This window comes from Anas acuta, unplaced genomic scaffold (assembly GCF_963932015.1).
Source record: "Anas acuta unplaced genomic scaffold, bAnaAcu1.1 SCAFFOLD_204, whole genome shotgun sequence".
Classification (NCBI taxonomy): domain Eukaryota; kingdom Metazoa; phylum Chordata; class Aves; order Anseriformes; family Anatidae; genus Anas; species Anas acuta.
Window position 1 is genome coordinate 11,703 of NW_027076267.1, and position 12,849 is coordinate 24,551.

At 54.7% G+C, this 12,849-nt stretch overlaps 1 long non-coding RNA gene across 1 annotated transcript; it reads right to left on the bottom strand.

Moving 5' to 3' along the window:
- Window positions 1-6,524: 6,524 nt before the first annotated feature.
- Window positions 6,525-9,315, bottom strand: LOC137849194 (uncharacterized). The gene is made up of 3 exons (XR_011091754.1): window positions 9,244-9,315; window positions 9,062-9,140; window positions 6,525-6,576 (listed from the first exon to the last, which is right to left on the bottom strand). It is a non-coding gene; the product is annotated as an uncharacterized lncRNA (long non-coding RNA).
- Window positions 9,316-12,849: the final 3,534 nt, after the last annotated feature.

Genomic DNA, 12,849 nt, shown 5'->3' on the forward strand with positions numbered 1-12,849 from the left:
CTAACCCCGAACCCGAACCCTAACCCCCTAACCATAACCCTAAGCCCTAAGCCTAACCCTAAAGAACCCTAAGCCTAACCCTATCCCTAACCCTAACGCTAACCCTAACCCTAACCCTAAACCTAACGCCCTGACCATAACCCTAACCCTAACCCAAACCCTAACCCCAAACCCTAACACTACCCCTAACCCTAACCCCTAACCCTAACCCTACCCCCCTAACACTACCCCTAACCCCCTAACGATAACCCTAGCCCTAACCCTAACGAACCCTAACGCTAAACCAAAACCCCACTTGGTTCCCCCCTCATTTTGGTTCCCCCCCCCCCCTTGTTTTTCCCCCAAGCCCCATGGACCCCCCCGGGTGCGCACCGCAAATGCTTCCCCCCGGCAACCGCACCCCGCACTCTTGGTTCACCCTCATTTTGGTTCCCCCACGGTGCGTCCCCCAAACGTGTCCCCCCGGAAACCGCACCCCGCACACTTGGTTCCCCCCTCATTTTGGTACACCACCTCCCGGTGCGCCCTGCAAATTTGTCCCCCCGGAAACCGCACCCCACACACTTGGTTCCCCCCTCATTTTGGTTCCCCGCCCCCCGTTCCCTGCAAATGCGTCCCCCCGGCAAACGCACCCCGCACACTTGGTTCCCCCCTCATTTTGGTTCCCCCCCACCCTTCGGGTCCCCCCAAGCCCCATGGACCCCCCCTCGTTGGTGCCCCCCCCCATTTTTTCCCCCCCGCCGTCCTACCCGTGCCCGAAGCAGCCGCTCGCGCTCCGCCAGCGCCTCCCGCACCCGACGCTGCATCTCGGCCAGGTGGAGGCAGGCGCTGGGGGGGGGGGAATAACTTGACGGGGGGTCAATTTGTGGGAGGTCTGGGGGCATTTGGGGGGCTGGGGGCACATTTAGGGGGCAGAGGGGACTGGTTCTCACCTGTAGGACTCGGCGTCGAGCCCCCCCGAGGGCAGCTGCAGGGCCAGGATGCCTGCGGGGGTGCGGGGGGGGCATGTCAGAACCCCCCAGACCGAAACCCCAAAACCGCTGCCGTTGACCCCAAAACCGCCGCCGTTGACCCCAAGGTGGCCGCTGGTGACACCGGTAGGGCCACCGGGCGCCCCGCGGGCCACTGGGAGCGGAAGACGGGCATGAAGCTGCCGGTGGACGGCGGCCACGCTAAAATGCTAGGTCAGCCGCGGGTTGGGGCTCTGGGGGGGGGCACCCCATAGGGTCACAACCCCCCCAAAACCCCCTCGGCCCCATAGAGACCCCCCCCAGCCCCACAGATCCCACCCCAAACCCTGTAGGTGCTCCCCCAAACCCTACAGGCACCTTCTCCAGATGTTCCCCACAACCTCCCAGCCCCACAAGTACAATGTGTCCGGGCGGCGCCGCGCTTAAATGTGCCCAGGCGGCACCGCACTTAAATGTGCCCTGGCGGTGCCGCGCTTAAATGTGTCCGGGCGGCGCCCCGCTAAAATGTGTCTGGGCGGCGTCGCGCTAAAATGTGCCCTAACCCTAAGACTAACACTAACCCTGCGTTTCCAGGCATGCTCTGGGCACCCAACATGGCCTCCTGGAAGCCTGGTGCCGGAAAACTATATTTACCAGCATTCCTTGGACAGCCGGCACAGCCAATCACGGGCCGAGTTTTCGAGAATTACATTTACCAGCACGCACTGTAACCCTAGCCCTTACCGCCTTTACAAAAAAGCCTCTAGCCCTAACCCTAAAAATCCTCGAAACCCCTACAGACATAACCCAAAATATTTACCACACTAAACACCTGAAGACCTATGCCTAAAACTCCTAACCCAATAAATTAAGACGTTCAAATCCCAAGCCCACAAAATTAAGACGTTCAAATCCCAAGCCCAAAAAATAGGACTCTCAAAACCTAAACCCAAAAACGCTCCAAACACTAATCCAAAAAAATAAGACGCTCAAAGCACTAACAGAAAATATTAAGACGCTCAAAACCCTAACGCAAAAAATTAAGATGCTGCAAACCCTAACCCAAAAAATTCGGACACTCAAAACCCTAACCCTGGAGAACCTAACCTGAAAAAATAAATAAATACATAAATAAATAAAAATAAAATTTAAAAACCCTAACCCTAAATAATTGACCAAAAAGAAAATCCTAAGACCCTAACCCTAAAAAACCTTTCAACACTACAACCCATAAACTCTAAAACCCTAACACACTAAAACTGAAAAACTTAAAACCTTAACCCCCAAATCCCTAAAATACTAACCGTTAAAAATCCAAACCTAAACAACTTAAAATCCTAAACATAAACCCTGAGAATACTTACCCTGAAACCCAACCGTAGTGCCCTACCCCTGAAACCTTAAAACCGTGAATCAATCCTTGGAAAATAACATAGGCTCAGGAGAGGATCTCACTACGCTTACCCAGACTCTGACTCTGACCCTAACCCTAACCCTAACCCTACCCCTAACCCTAACCCCTAACAATAAACCTAACCCCCTAACCCTAACCCTAACCCTAACCCCCTAACCCTAACAAACCCTAACCCTAACCGAAAACCCTAACCCTAAACCGAACCCTAACCCGAAACCTAACCCTAACCCTAACCCGCCTAACCCTAACCCTAAACCTAACCCTAACCCCGAACACGAACCCTAACCCCCTAACCATAACCCTAAGCCCTAAGCCTAACCCTAAAGAACCCTAAGCCTAACCCTATCCCTAACCCTAACGCTAACCTTAACCCTAACCCTAAACCTAACGCCCTGACCATAACCCTAACCCTAACCCAAACCCTAACCCCAAACCCTAACACTACCCCTAACCCTAACCCCTAACCCTAACCCTACCCCCCTAACAGTACCCCTAACCCCCTAACGATAACCCTCGCCCTAACCCTAACGAACCCTAACCCTAAACCAAAACCCCACTTGGTTCCCCCCTCATTTTGGTTCCCCCCACCCCTCCTTGTTTTCCCCCCAAGCCCCATGGACACCCCCCGGTGATCCCCACAAATGCATCCCCCCGGCAACCGCACCCCGCACTCTTGGTTCCCCCCTCATTTTGGTTCCCCCCCACGGTGCGTCCCCCAAATGTGTCCCCCCGGAAACCGCACCCCGCACACTTGGTTCCCCCCTCATTTTGGTTCCCCCCGGTGCGCCCCGCAAATGCTTCCCCCCGGCAACCGCACCCCGCACACTTGGTTCCCCCCTCATTTTGGTACCCCACCCCCCGGTGCGCCCCACAAATGCGTCCCCCCGGCAACCGCCCCCCGCACACTTGGTTCCCCCCTCATTTTGGTTCCCCCCGGTGCGCCCCGCAAATGCTTCCCCCCGGCAACCGCACCCCGCACACTTGGTTCCCCCCTCATTTTGGTTCCCCCCGGTGCGCCCCGCAAATGTTTCCCCCGGCAACCGCACCCCGCACACTTGGTTCCCACCTCATTTTGGTTCCCCCCCACCCTTGGGGTCCCTCCAAGCCCCATGGACCCCCCCCCTTTGGTGCCCCCCCCCCATTTTTTCCCCCCCGCCGTCCTACCCGTGCCCGCAGCAGCCGCTCGCGCTCCGCCAGCACCTCCCGCACCCGACGCTGCATCTCGGCCAGGTGGAGGCAGGCGCTGGGGGGGGGGGAATAACTTGGGGGGGGTCAATTTGGAGGGGGTCTGGGGGCATTTGGGGGGCTGGGGGCGCATTTATGGGGCAGAGGGGACTGGTTCTCACCTGTAGGACTCGGCGTCGAGCCTCCCCGGGGGCAGCTGCAGGGCCAGGATGCCTGCGGGGGTGCGGGGGGGGCATGTCAGAACCCCCCAGACCGAAACCCCAAAACCGCTGCCGTTGACCCCAAAACCGCCGCCGTTGACCCCAAGGTGGCCGCTGGTGACGCCGGTAGGGCCACCGGGCGCCCCGCGGGCCACTGGGAGCGGAAGACGGGCATGAAGCTGCCGGTGGACGGCGGCCACGCTAAAATGCTAGGTCAGCCGCGGGTTGGGGCTCTGGGGGGGGGCACCCCATAGGGTCACAACCCTCCCAAAACCCCCCCGGCCCCATAGAGACCCCCCCCAGCCCCACAGATCCCACCCCAAACCCTGTAGGTGCTCCCCCAAACCCTACAGGCACCTTCTCCAGATGTTCCCCACAACCTCCCAGCCCCACAAGTACAATGTGTCCGGGCGGCGGCGCGCTTAAATGTGCCCGGGCGGCGCCGCACTTAAATGTGCCCGGGCGGCGCCGCGCTTAAATGTGTCCGGGCGGCGCCGCGCTAAAAGGTGTCCGGGCGGCGTCGCGCTAAAATGTGCCCTAACCCTAACCCTAACCCTAACCCTAACCGTGCATTTCCAGGCATGCTCTGGGCACCCAACATGGCCTCCCGGAAGCCTGGTGCCAGAAATCTATATTTACCAGCATTCCTTGGACAGCCGGCACAGCCAATCACGGGCCGAGTTTTCGAGAATTACATTTACCAGCACGCACTGTAACCCTAGCCCTTACCGCCTTTACAAAAAAGCCTCAAGCCCTAACCCTAAAAATCCTCGAAACCCCTACAGACATAACCCAAAATATTTACCACACTAAACACCTGAAGACCTATGCCTAAAACTCCTAACCCAATAAATTAAGACGTTCAAATCCCAAGCCCACAAAATTAAGACGTTCAAATCCCAAGCCCAAAAAATAGGACTCTCAAAACCTAAACCCAAAAACTAAAACCTAAAAACCCAAAAACCTAAACCCAAAAACGCTCCAAACACTAATCCAAAAAAATAAGACGCTCAAAGCACTAACACAAAATATTAAGACGCTCAAAACCCTAACGCAAAAAATTAAGATGCTCCAAACCCTAACCCAAAAAATTAGGACACTCAAAACCCTAACCCTGGTGAAGCTAACCTGAAAAAAAAATAAAATAAATAAATAAATAAAAATAAAATTTAAAAACCCTAACCCTAAATAATTGACCAAAAAGAAAACCCTAAGACCCTAACCCTAAAAAACCTTTCAACACTACAACCCATAAACTCTAAAACCCTAACACACTAAAACTGAAAAACTTAAAACCTTAACCCCCAAATCCCTAAAATACTAACCGTTAAAAATCCAAACCTAAACAACTTAAAATCCTAAACATAAACCCTGAGAATACTTACCCTGAAACCCAACCGTAGTGCCCTACCCCTGAAACCTTAAAACCGTGAATCAATCCTTGGAAAATAACATAGGCTCAGGAGAGGATCTCACTACGCTTACCCAGACTCTGACTCTGACCCTGACCCTAACCCTAACCCTACCCCTAACCCTAACCCCTAACAATAAACCTAACCCCCTAACCCTAACCCTAACCCCCTAACCCTAACAAACCCTAACCCTAACCGAAAACCCTAACCCTAAACCGAACCCTAACCCGAAACCTAACCCTAACCCTAACCCGCCTAACCCTAACCCTAAACCTAACCCTAACCCCGAACACGAACCCTAACCCCCTAACCATAACCCTAAGCCCTAAGCCTAACCCTAAAGAACCCTAAGCCTAACCCTATCCCTAACCCTAACGCTAACCTTAACCCTAACCCTAAACCTAACGCCCTGACCATAACCCTAACCCTAACCCAAACCCTAACCCCAAACCCTAACACTACCCCTAACCCTAACCCCTAACCCTAACCCTACCCCCCTAACAGTACCCCTAACCCCCTAACGATAACCCTCGCCCTAACCCTAACGAACCCTAACCCTAAACCAAAACCCCACTTGGTTCCCCCCTCATTTTGGTTCCCCCCACCCCTCCTTGTTTTCCCCCCAAGCCCCATGGACACCCCCCGGTGATCCCCACAAATGCATCCCCCCGGCAACCGCACCCCGCACTCTTGGTTCCCCCCTCATTTTGGTTCCCCCCCACGGTGCGTCCCCCAAATGTGTCCCCCCGGAAACCGCACCCCGCACACTTGGTTCCCCCCTCATTTTGGTTCCCCGCCCCCTGTTCCCCGCAAATGCGTCCCCCCGGCAACCGCACCCCGCACACTTGGTTCCCCCCTCATTTTGGTACCCCACCCCCCGGTGCGCCCCACAAATGCGTCCCCCGGCAACCGCACCCCGCACACTTGGTTCCCCCCTCATTTTGGTTCCCCCCGGTGCGCCCCGCAAATGCTTCCCCCCGGCAACCGCACCCCGCACACTTGGTTCCCCCCTCATTTTGGTTCCCCCCGGTGCGCCCCGCAAATGTTTCCCCCGGCAACCGCACCCCGCACACTTGGTTCCCACCTCATTTTGGTTCCCCCCCACCCTTGGGGTCCCTCCAAGCCCCATGGACCCCCCCCCTTTGGTGCCCCCCCCCATTTTTTCCCCCCCGCCGTCCTACCCGTGCCCGCAGCAGCCGCTCGCGCTCCGCCAGCGCCTCCCGCACCCGACGCTGCATCTCGGCCAGGTGGAGGCAGGCGCTGGGGGGGGGGGAATAACTTGGGGGGGGTCAATTTGGAGGGGGTCTGGGGGCATTTGGGGGGCTGGGGGCGCATTTATGGGGCAGAGGGGACTGGTTCTCACCTGTAGGACTCGGCGTCGAGCCTCCCCGGGGGCAGCTGCAGGGCCAGGATGCCTGCGGGGGTGCGGGGGGGGCATGTCAGAACCCCCCAGACCGAAACCCCAAAACCGCTGCCGTTGACCCCAAAACCGCCGCCGTTGACCCCAAGGTGGCCGCTGGTGACGCCGGTAGGGCCACCGGGCGCCCCGCGGGCCACTGGGAGCGGAAGACGGGCATGAAGCTGCCGGTGGACGGCGGCCACGCTAAAATGCTAGGTCAGCCGCGGGTTGGGGCTCTGGGGGGGGGCCACCCCATAGGGTCACAACCCTCCCAAAACCCCCCCGGCCCCATAGAGACCCCCCCCAGCCCCACAGATCCCACCCCAAACCCTGTAGGTGCTCCCCCAAACCCTACAGGCACCTTCTCCAGATGTTCCCCACAACCTCCCAGCCCCACAAGTACAATGTGTCCGGGCGGCGGCGCGCTTAAATGTGCCCGGGCGGCGCCGCACTTAAATGTGCCCGGGCGGCGCCGCGCTTAAATGTGTCCGGGCGGCGCCGCGCTAAAATGTGTCCGGGCGGCGTCGCGCTAAAATGTGCCCTAACCCTAACCCTAACCCTAACCCTAACCCTAACCGTGCATTTCCAGGCATGCTCTGGGCACCCAACATGGCCTCCCGGAAGCCTGGTGCCAGAAATCTATATTTACCAGCATTCCTTGGACAGCCGGCACAGCCAATCACGGGCCGAGTTTTCGAGAATTACATTTACCAGCACGCACTGTAACCCTAGCCCTTACCGCCTTTACAAAAAAGCCTCAAGCCCTAACCCTAAAAATCCTCGAAACCCCTACAGACATAACCCAAAATATTTACCACACTAAACACCTGAAGACCTATGCCTAAAACTCCTAACCCAATAAATTAAGACGTTCAAATCCCAAGCCCACAAAATTAAGACGTTCAAATCCCAAGCCCAAAAAATAGGACTCTCAAAACCTAAACCCAAAAACGCTCCAAACACTAATCCAAAAAAATAAGACGCTCAAAGCACTAACAGAAAATATTAAGACGCTCAAAACCCTAACGCAAAAAATTAAGATGCTGCAAACCCTAACCCAAAAAATTCGGACACTCAAAACCCTAACCCTGGAGAACCTAACCTGAAAAAATAAATAAATACATAAATAAATAAAAATAAAATTTAAAAACCCTAACCCTAAATAATTGACCAAAAAGAAAATCCTAAGACCCTAACCCTAAAAAACCTTTCAACACTACAACCCATAAACTCTAAAACCCTAACACACTAAAACTGAAAAACTTAAAACCTTAACCCCCAAATCCCTAAAATACTAACCGTTAAAAATCCAAACCTAAACAACTTAAAATCCTAAACATAAACCCTGAGAATACTTACCCTGAAACCCAACCGTAGTGCCCTACCCCTGAAACCTTAAAACCGTGAATCAATCCTTGGAAAATAACATAGGCTCAGGAGAGGATCTCACTACGCTTACCCAGACTCTGACTCTGACCCTGACCCTAACCCTAACCCTACCCCTAACCCTAACCCCTAACAATAAACCTAACCCCCTAACCCTAACCCTAACCCTAACCCCCTAACCCTAACAAACCCTAACCCTAACCGAAAACCCTAACCCTAAACCGAACCCTAACCCGAAACCTAACCCTAACCCTAACCCGCCTAACCCTAACCCTAAACCTAACCCTAACCCCGAACACGAACCCTAACCCCCTAACCATAACCCTAAGCCCTAAGCCTAACCCTAAAGAACCCTAAGCCTAACCCTATCCCTAACCCTAACGCTAACCTTAACCCTAACCCTAAACCTAACGCCCTGACCATAACCCTAACCCTAACCCAAACCCTAACCCCAAACCCTAACACTACCCCTAACCCTAACCCCTAACCCTAACCCTACCCCCCTAACAGTACCCCTAACCCCCTAACGATAACCCTCGCCCTAACCCTAACGAACCCTAACCCTAAACCAAAACCCCACTTGGTTCCCCCCTCATTTTGGTTCCCCCCACCCCTCCTTGTTTTCCCCCCAAGCCCCATGGACACCCCCCGGTGATCCCCACAAATGCATCCCCCCGGCAACCGCACCCCGCACTCTTGGTTCCCCCCTCATTTTGGTTCCCCCCCACGGTGCGTCCCCCAAATGTGTCCCCCCGGAAACCGCACCCCGCACACTTGGTTCCCCCCTCATTTTGGTTCCCCGCCCCCTGTTCCCCGCAAATGCGTCCCCCCGGCAACCGCACCCCGCACACTTGGTTCCCCCCTCATTTTGGTACCCCACCCCCCGGTGCGCCCCACAAATGCGTCCCCCCGGCAACCGCACCCCGCACACTTGGTTCCCCCCTCATTTTGGTTCCCCCCGGTGCGCCCCGCAAATGCTTCCCCCCGGCAACCGCACCCCGCACACTTGGTTCCCCCCTCATTTTGGTTCCCCCCCACCCTTGGGGTCCCTCCAAGCCCCATGGACCCCCCCCCTTTGGTGCCCCCCCCCCATTTTTTCCCCCCCGCCGTCCTACCCGTGCCCGCAGCAGCCGCTCGCGCTCCGCCAGCGCCTCCCGCACCCGACGCTGCATCTCGGCCAGGTGGAGGCAGGCGCTGGGGGGGGGGGAATAACTTGGGGGGGGTCAATTTGGAGGGGGTCTGGGGGCATTTGGGGGGCTGGGGGCGCATTTATGGGGCAGAGGGGACTGGTTCTCACCTGTAGGACTCGGCGTCGAGCCTCCCCGGGGGCAGCTGCAGGGCCAGGATGCCTGCGGGGGTGCGGGGGGGGCATGTCAGAACCCCCCAGACCGAAACCCCAAAACCGCTGCCGTTGACCCCAAAACCGCCGCCGTTGACCCCAAGGTGGCCGCTGGTGACGCCGGTAGGGCCACCGGGCGCCCCGCGGGCCACTGGGAGCGGAAGACGGGCATGAAGCTGCCGGTGGACGGCGGCCACGCTAAAATGCTAGGTCAGCTGCGGGTTGGGGCTCTGGGGGGGGGCCACCCCATAGGGTCACAACCCTCCCAAAACCCCCCCGGCCCCATAGAGACCCCCCCCAGCCCCACAGATCCCACCCCAAACCCTGTAGGTGCTCCCCCAAACCCTACAGGCACCTTCTCCAGATGTTCCCCACAACCTCCCAGCCCCACAAGTACAATGTGTCCGGGCGGCGGCGCGCTTAAATGTGCCCGGGCGGCGCCGCACTTAAATGTGCCCGGGCGGCGCCGCGCTTAAATGTGTCCGGGCGGCGCCGCGCTAAAATGTGTCCGGGCGGCGTCGCGCTAAAATGTGCCCTAACCCTAACCCTAACCCTAACCCTAACCGTGCATTTCCAGGCATGCTCTGGGCACCCAACATGGCCTCCCGGAAGCCTGGTGCCAGAAATCTATATTTACCAGCATTCCTTGGACAGCCGGCACAGCCAATCACGGGCCGAGTTTTCGAGAATTACATTTACCAGCACGCACTGTAACCCTAGCCCTTACCGCCTTTACAAAAAAGCCTCAAGCCCTAACCCTAAAAATCCTCGAAACCCCTACAGACATAACCCAAAATATTTACCACACTAAACACCTGAAGACCTATGCCTAAAACTCCTAACCCAATAAATTAAGACGTTCAAATCCCAAGCCCACAAAATTAAGACGTTCAAATCCCAAGCCCAAAAAATAGGACTCTCAAAACCTAAACCCAAAAACTAAAACCTAAAAACCCAAAAACCTAAACCCAAAAACGCTCCAAACACTAATCCAAAAAAATAAGACGCTCAAAGCACTAACACAAAATATTAAGACGCTCAAAACCCTAACGCAAAAAATTAAGATGCTCCAAACCCTAACCCAAAAAATTAGGACACTCAAAACCCTAACCCTGGAGAAGCTAACCTGAAAAAAAAATAAAATAAATAAATAAATAAAAATAAAATTTAAAAACCCTAACCCTAAATAATTGACCAAAAAGAAAACCCTAAGACCCTAACCCTAAAAAACCTTTCAACACTACAACCCATAAACTCTAAAACCCTAACACACTAAAACTGAAAAACTTAAAACCTTAACCCCCAAATCCCTAAAATACTAACCGTTAAAAATCCAAACCTAAACAACTTAAAATCCTAAACATAAACCCTGAGAATACTTACCCTGAAACCCAACCGTAGTGCCCTACCCTAACCCGAACCCTAACCCTAACCCGAACCCTAACCCTAACCCGCCTAACCCTAACCCTAAACCTAACCCTAACCCCGAACCCGAACCCTAACCCCCTAACCATAACCCTAAGCACTAACCCTAACCCTAAACCTAACCCTAACCCCGAACCCGAACCCTAACCCCCTAACCATAACCCTAAGCCCTAACCCTAACCCTAATGAACCCTAAGCCTAACCCTATCCCTAACCCTAAGGCTAACCTTAATCCTAACCCTAAACCTAACGCCCTGACCATAACCCTAACCCTAACACAAACCCTAACACTACCCCTAACCATAACCCCTAACCCTAACCCTACCCCCCTAACACTACCCCTAACCCCCTAACGATAACCCTAGCCCTAACCCTAACGAACCCTAACCCTAAACCAAAACCCCACTTGGTTCCCCCCTCATTTTGGTTCCCCCCCCCTTCCCCCCTTGTTTTCCCCCCAAGCCCCATGGACCCCCCCCGGTGAGCCCCGCAAATGCGTCCCCCCGGCAACCGCACCCCACACATTTGGTTCCCCCCTCATTTTGGTCCCCCCGGTGCTCCCCGCAAATGTGTCACCCCCGGAACCGCACCCCACACACTTGGTTCCCCCCTCATTTTGGTTCCCCACCCTTGGTGAGCCCCGCAAATGCGTCCCCCCCGGCAACCGCACACCCCACACTTGGTTCCCTCCTCATTTTGGTTCCCCCCCGGTGCGCCCCGCAAATGGGTCCCCCTGGCAACCGCACCCCGCACACTTGGTTCCCCCCTAACCCTAACCCCCCCTAACCCCCTAACCCTAACCCTAACCCTAACCCTTACCCTAACCCTAACCCTAACCCTAACCCGCCTAACCCTAACCCTAACCCTAACCCTAACCAACCAATGAATGACAGATACCGGTATCTTTACAGATTGTTTAAAGCTTTAGAAACACATCCCTCTGGTGACAACTGCCAATCACCCAATCACAGGATACTGGCATTGGATCAGATCCAATTTTTTCAAATACCACAGTACCCCCATGACATTTTGGGTGAATTACAAATAATACATTTGTATTTGCACTTTGGGGTGCTGAGCGGGCACAGAGACCTGTGGGGTGCTGAGCGGGCACAGAGACCTGAGGCAGGCACAGAGACCTCTGCAGGCACCTGCTCCAGCTTCAGCCACGCTCCTCAGCCCTTGCCCCTCTCGCTTGCCCTCTCCCCTCTCTCGTGCTGGACCTACGCACTGCTTGCCACTCTCAGGGATGGGCAACGGCAAATGCCAATGGCAAATGCGCGCGCGCCTCACCCAGGAAGGTGGCAATGGCAAGCTGGGGGATGCTGGCAGCAGCTGGGCTGGGAAAGCTTGCCCATGGCAACTGCTGCTTGGGACACCAAAGGGCTGAGAGACAAGACTTAGCTCTTCTTTCGGGGCATTACTCTTCTTTGCTGCCTTCTGGATTACATTCCTCTCCTTAGGTGCTCACTCAGCAAGGCCTCTGCCTGCAGCTCTTCTTGCACTGGGACACCGAGGGGATCAGAACTGGGACGTTGTTGGGATAGGAAATGATCAGTGGGATGGGAAGTGATGATGGGGATAGGAACTCATTGGGATGGGAAAAATGGGTTTTATTTGTATTAAATTTACATTTTAAAATTTTATTTAATTTCCTGGGTTTTATTATTTATTTAATTAAATCCACTTGATTGACTGTGTTGTACAGTATGGCATTGTTTCATTATTATAAAATGATAAGTATTTAATATTATTAATTAAACAATATTTCTATATTTTATACTCGTAAGGGGGTGTCGAGAGGCAGGAGACCTTTTCTCCATTAACACCAGCGACAGGACCCACGGCAACGGGGTTAAGCTGAGGCAGGGGAAATTTAGGCTTGACATAAGGAGGGGGTTCTTCACAGAGAGGGTGGTTGCACACTGGAACGGGCTCCCCAGGGAAGTGGTCACTGCACCGAGCCTGTCTGAATTTAAGAAGAGATTGGACTGTGCACTTAGTCACATGCTCTGAACTTTTGGGTAGACCTGTGCGGTGTCAAGAGTTGGACTTGATGATCCTTAAGGGTCCCTTCCAACTCAGGATATTCTATGCTTCTATGATTCTATGATACATTATAAATTATCAATATTCTCA